This window comes from Varroa jacobsoni, unplaced genomic scaffold, assembly GCF_002532875.2.
Source record: "Varroa jacobsoni isolate VJ856 unplaced genomic scaffold, vjacob_1.0 scaffold_773, whole genome shotgun sequence".
Classification (NCBI taxonomy): domain Eukaryota; kingdom Metazoa; phylum Arthropoda; class Arachnida; order Mesostigmata; family Varroidae; genus Varroa; species Varroa jacobsoni.
In genome coordinates this window covers 82,538-89,514 of record NW_019213675.1, presented here as the reverse complement: position 1 = coordinate 89,514, position 6,977 = coordinate 82,538, and the positions used below count along the sequence as shown (strand labels likewise).

Sequence of the window (6,977 nt, the reverse complement as noted above, 5' to 3'; positions counted from 1 at the left end):
TCCTGGCACCAACCTGTCGTTGTAAATACTCGTCCTTTGGTGGACTACGCTACCTGTGCAGCGCCGTCTCTCGATTTTTATCTATCTCTGTGTCTGACTTTTTGTCTGTGTACTCCCGGTCATGGGACGGACAACGGCACCCCGACACCGAGAATCGAGGCCATCGCTTTTGGACGATCACTAACCTCGTCCACTAGCTAGAGTTCGCTTCGGTAGTTATTGAGGCCTCTCAGGAAGTTGTCCCGTTGCAGACAACCCAGGAGGCCGTCCTGTAGTGACTAGTGAGTGACCTTTTATGAACTTATGTCATCGTCAAAATGCGCCAGTGTAAAAGAAATGGCGCAAGGCCATGCTTTGCCGTAAAGCCTGTACCAAGAAATAAAAAATCATCTCGGTTAAAAAATCAAGCGAGCTTGATGCGAGGAAATTACGCAACTCGCTAATATCTTTAAATCAAATACCAGTTTAAACTGGTTATCAAACTGTTCATAGAAACCTTCGACTCATTTTTGATAAAATTAATTAATATTACATCTACTAATATACACGGGGCTAACTATCCAAATTTTTAGGTTTATGAAACCTAATTTTGACACAATGCTCTATCCTACTTCTTTTTTTTTATGTTGCGCTGATTTTTAGAGTTCAGTGAAAAAAGTCTATAAAAGGTTAGCTCATGAAACTGCAAGTTTTAAGATCATACTTTGAGAAAACTGTTTTGTGTGTATTTCCCCCCCCGTTTTTATCTTAAACCATAACACTCTAGGGTCGAGTTTACACAAACACGAATTGCATGGAAAGCTTTTGGCAACAACGCAAATATCAGGTGAGTCTCTAGTCGGGCTGCGTCATCTTTTGAACGTGCCGTAATTACGGTAATAATCTCCTTTTGAATATGATAAATGAAATTCTGCTTGGTGTTTTGTTATGCAAGGATTCGCTGTGATATAAATGTATAATCCAATTATCGAATATATTATAGGACTTACCACTATGCAAGCAGGAGCTCTCGATGTTCATTACGTTTAGCTATTTTTCTTGAAAGATTTAAATAACTGTAATTTATTACGTTTTAGATTTAATGTTTTTTGCCCTTGGCGTTTATATGAGAGGAGTATCTCTAGATTTAATTATTTGTAACGCGTAATATTATGTAGGAGTTACGTGGCACGAAAGTCTAGTAAATCGAGTTGAACTTTGCGCTGGAGAGCGCAGTCTTGAGCGTAATGAACAACTAAATTTTCTCAACGTTTGACCGTTTTCTACACAACGTGTTGTACAGCTCCGACATGATCGCTCTGTAAAAAAAACAACAACAGCTCTCATTACAGCAAACATTCCATGGAGGACTTTTCTCGTGATACAGTTTCTCTCGCTTTTAAATTGAAGCGGTAGTATTATTCATGCGGTATCCTTCGTCTTTTGCATAAACAACAGCAGCAGCAGCAGCAGCAGCACAGGTATTAACACGAAGCAAAATCTTCTTGGCTTCCTCATGCTTCTCTTCCTCGCCACATCATTCTCAGCCTTGAACACCTTCGAATACCGAGGGGCGCGTCGCGAGTCTCCTCGGCCTGTTGCGCTTCAACTCGGATCTATCGGTCTGGACGGTCAATGCCGGCGAGACCGGAGAGCCGAAGACCATCTATAATATACGTTTGTATAGAACAACTAAAGGAGCAGCTTCTTCGCGTCAAGGTTGCCCTAGATGACTCCATTTAAATCAACTAACTACTGGGCTACTACACACATAAATAAAGTGCGATGAATTTGGTAACTTCTAGGTGAATAAAATTTCTTCACAAGGAGACCCTTTGATTCAAATACTTTCCAGCCTTGTCTCCGAATAGGTGTAATCAAAGATCGTGTATCTGAGTCATGTAAATGAAACATTCGCTCAAAGAGCTGCTGTTCAATTTGACCTTCATGCACGAAAATATTGTAAAGAATTAACCTATGCTAATGTTTTTTATTTGTCAAATTCGAGATGTGGTCGAAAGCGGAAAAAATTTCGCTTTTGATCACATCTCGAAGGCCGTTGACAGAGCGTCGAACATAAAAGCAATTCATCACTGCTTTTTTTTAGCTTCAATCCATAGATCATTATTGCCTTCCTACAAGTTTTCTATAACTAAAGTTTTAGCTCAAGCTTAATTTGGTACTACGGGGGACGAGAGCAGCTGAGCATAACTTATTTACGTCAGCGTATGACGACGTGCTGTTGTCCGTTGAATACAACTTAAAACATCGATATGTATATCTAATCTATGATTTTATCTCAAAATGCTAACATTTGCTGCTTTTATGATCCGTTTTCATTCAACGACGGTTAACTTAATAGAAGCTAAATAAAAAAGAATACTATTTATACACGCAGCGAAATATGCAAATGCAGTATTACGTTTATTTTAGTTTACCTATATATTCTCTCACTGCGTTCGACTTCAGCAGGGATCACGGTTCCTTGTTTCTCTATATAATCCTATTTGTCGCTCGGTATTTGCACCGACAGCCTCTTGTTTCCTTCAGCCAAACCGTCATCCAATTAGACTATCCTGCCATTACGGAAACGATTATTGTCAGCGGATAGGAAGTGGTTCAGCATAATTAAATAAATAAATTAGCTGATTGGAGATATTCTCATATGAATTGCTTGATGAAATCAGTCCACGCCATAACATTACGGGGTTGTATCTCATTCAGGGAAATCGGCTACTCAGGAAATCGGCTTTATGCGTCAATATCCCTCATTAGATGAGAGCGTCAAGCAAGTCATTGCGATAGCACGCACAGCACTCCAGAAGACACATTAATGAAGCAGCTTCAGAGCGTACACAGCATAAGTACGATGCGTTCTGCCTCGTGCAACGGACAACGAATAGGTGCAAGTGTGATGCTTCTATTTTGTTTCCTCTGCTCGGTCACGTAGGATTCTACAACCATTTTGCGGCGTAAATCCCAATAATAATAATAATAATAGTAACAAATAATTACTAGTAGTTTTTTTTACTGGCTCCGAAGTATGGCGTCGTGTCGGAAACGCGGAACACTGCTTTTCGTTTCTTAGTTGACACTAGCAACGTGATGCCCTAGTGGCGTGAACGATGTGTCCCTCAATCTGGGCTGTTTCGATGGTTGAGGGATTCCACCACGTAACGAGTGGATTGATGCGGCGTAAATGACCATGAAATCGACCAGAGGCATGCCAAGGATAGCGCCGAGAGCCGATCGATTTCTGTAGCAACAAAAGTCGCAAAAAGTGTCGTTATACACCGTGTCACGGGTGTCATTTTTTCTCTGCAGTCTAATTTTTTTACGTTATACCAGGTAAAAAGCATTCGCTAAGATAAAAGACGATGTAACAGCAAATGGGTTAGTCTTTATGAAGGCTTGGGTTTGAAATTGTTGAGAGCATATTTATAATGGATCTGCAATTTCTAAATTCTGTCCTACTTTGTCGTTTTGAGATGATTGGAGACGACCGACCTGACTGATTATGTCAGTCCGGAGTTAGTCATCAGTAATATAATCATTATAGCTACGATGATATAATAGATACGCCATTAAAGCAACAATGATATGACTAACACATTAGTTACTGTTTGTATACTGCCGTAAAGTGCCAGTTATTTAGTGCATAGAATTTAACTTACTCTAGGCAAAAAACATCGATATATAGACAAAAGTTCAGTTCAACAATTTAATTTAAGTAAATCTGTTGCTTGCGAAGTGATGTTGGAAATTTGCATGCTATAGTAATTATCACGTGCAAGGCGGCATTTTTCTAACCGTTACAAAACACTTGTTATGCTGATCTCTGTTTGTTAGATCCAGCTTAGCCTTAAGTTGTACAAGGAACGTCTATTACTTATCTGTCCTTTTGATCAGTTCACTATAACCGCTGCTGCTTCCTTTCAGTTTTCTCTCGTCAGCTTTAAATCGGCCGGCGATAGAAGCGGCTCGATTCTACGTGCTAGATTTAGCAGACGACACCGAGAGCAGAGGACAGGCCTATTACCATGTCTACGTTAAGTATCTGATATTTTCTGCCAGAGGATAGTAACACAGAACTGAATATTACTCAATAAACAATATACTAACTAGGACTGCTAATACGGATTTTTCTTCTATTGTTCATCACGTGCTCTTGAACTGCAGCATATCTGGTGCCAGTAACAGTCGAGTCATGAGGTGTTTGGGCACGAAATCAAGTAGGAAAGCCCAGTGGTAGCAGTGTATCTATTATCCGCATTATGCGTGCAGCCTCCTTTATTTATACTATAATTACAAAGTGCATATTTTAGTAATTGAATGGGTGGCACACTGACGAGTGGTGCAGTCGTAATTAGCTAATTATTATTAGTAATTATATTTATAATATTATTATTAATGTAATAACTAATATAATTAGTCATAATTCGTAACCGTGATGACCCACAGCGCATAAAGGATGCTACTTCTATTAGTTTGTATAACACTGGCTGACACGACCGCCTCGGTAGCGCAGTAGGCAGCGCGTCAGTCTCATAATCTGAAGGTCGTGAGTTCGATCCTCACCCGGGGCAAGGCGGCGAAAGTTTTACAATAGCATATTCCTAATAACTAATTTTAACAACAATAAACAACGAACAAGTTTACATTGCTTTCGCTACAGGTGCGTAGAAACCTGCCTATTTGAAAGCGTAGCACGTAGGAATCCAAGAACATTTTACTTAAGAGAACCCATCTGCCTGAAAATGTATAGTGATTATGATTTTCCAGGTGTCTCAAAAAATGCAAGTCTCGAGCTCAAAACCACCACATAGTTTTTTGGAGTGGAGCAGAAAATGGTTGGCTACCGCGAGTGACTCCAATCAAATCAATACAACGATCTTCAAAAGTTGTTCGATCTGTGAGCCGTACTTCTTATTGCAGTAATTGTCAAGTATTCTCAGCGAGCTGTTATAAGACCCGAAGTGCTTTAGACAGACAAAGAGATCAAGACTAAAATGGTTAACGATTATGTTTTGACCTTACCGAGATTATCGCAGAAATGCAATCAGATCGTGCATTTACCCTCTTAGTTTCCCCTTCTTTCTCTCGCCCCCGAAATCGTCGTGGGGCGATAAGTAGGTACGATTAATCGTTTGCGATTGCGCACTGGTAATCATGATGATACACGTTTGTCCGTGCTATATACACGAGGCCGCGCGACCGCTGCTCTCTCCTTCTCTTTGCTTACCTACCTGCCCACCTATCTATTTACGATTCCCAGAAAGTGGGTATCGTCTGATCGTGTGGTGGAGCCAGCATAGTCGACACATATATACGCGCACAGTCTCGCATAGAGCTGCAGTATTAGCTGCACTCGAGCACCGCCCGTTCGTTTGTTCTACTCGTCCGCTTGCCGCTTGTCGCAGTTTTAAGGTAACCTCGACCTTCGAAGGCGAAGGCCAAGGCCAGCATGACGTCAATGAGACGTTCTGCCGCCCGTTATCGGTGACGTCACTGCGATCAGACGTGTCCTCGATAACGGACTCATCGGCGTAACCGTCACGCGCGCGGACGCTACACGAAGTGACAACGTTCACGAAACGTTACTGGCAAGCTTGCTAGGCGGCCGGATGTGTGGGTAAAGCAGAACTGGCTCAAATAGGCACGACGGCCGTAGACAACGGCACCATTTGTAGAGGGCGGATGGAAATAGCCGCAGCGCCGTCTCGCAACCCACAACACACAGCTTCCCTTATTATTGTATTATATTGACATCAATTCATACCCGTACGATCAGTAAACTGTTTCAATTATTCGTCCGTTCTTCTTCAGCTATCATGATTTTAACAGCATCACCAACGACGGGTGGACAAAACAAGGATAACGTATACCTTGGACAGATATAGAAAAAAATAAGTGTGATTGGATCTCCGCTATTCATTGCTGACTGTGCATACATGTGATTGTAAAGCAGGTACACATAATAGCTCTAAGGATAAAGGATAACTCTAACGGATAGAATTTTTAAATTTCTTTCGAAAACGACACGTTCTTATCCTTTAGTCACTTTGATCAGCTTGGGTAGCCGTTTTTCATTATAGTCACTTGAAACCAAAATCATTCTATCTAAAGTAACTCTATCGTAATTATGTCTTTCGTCCTTGGAATGGTTTTATAAGACGGATCGTGTACAATTCTAAAAGCGGATAGGGCTGGAGAGGGAATAAGGCGGTCGTATAACCAGGATCAATCATTGCTACGCACTGTAGATGCGGCCGTGAAATTTTCGACCACGAATGACAGATGGCAGTAGCCTGGAATTTACACGGGTTGAATCCAACAGCAGTGCAACGTTCAGGACCAGGATAAAGAAAACATACCGTTATAAAATCAGCCTGCCTCTGCCGAACCTGTATTTGGCTGCATTTTACAGGGTGGAAGTCATGCACGCAACGTGCTGCTAACGTGCATTAGCCTAGGCTACTTTTTGCTAGGACTGCTTTTGTTGAGCAAAAAAATCGCATATTTATTAAATTCTGCTTCTATTATTCTACAACTTCTTATCTAATTGATGCCAACTATTCTATCATAAAGGTGTACCGTTAGATCTAGCAAAGGCTGAATCAAAGCGACCTTTTTGATCTTTATTTTACGGTAAGCACCTACTTTGAAAGCTTAAGATTAAGCAAAGTGCTGTTCACTATCTTATAGCATCTAGTGTTGAAAATTTTCAGTTTTTAATTAATACAATCAACGACGCGTAAAAATTCATTTACGTGCTGGCTCGAAGAGAATATAGTAGATTGATAATAATACGACGATGACAGATGCACAAATGGGGTGGCTAACCGGATTATACGCCCTTTCACTTCCCCCCCAACCCCAGAGAATAATCCGATTGGCTTACAACTGTGGCATAAAAGGCAATAGAAAAACAAGTTTACATGATTCTCGCTTCTGTGTAGCCAGAAAGTAATAGCAACAACTACTCACCGTTACATACT

At 41.0% G+C, this 6,977-nt stretch overlaps 1 non-coding gene across 1 annotated transcript; it reads left to right on the top strand.

Moving 5' to 3' along the window:
• Nucleotides 1–4,492: 4,492 nt before the first annotated feature.
• Nucleotides 4,493–4,565, top strand: TRNAM-CAU (transfer RNA methionine (anticodon CAU)). Its single transcript has one exon. It is a non-coding gene; the product is annotated as a tRNA-Met (tRNA).
• Nucleotides 4,566–6,977: the final 2,412 nt, after the last annotated feature.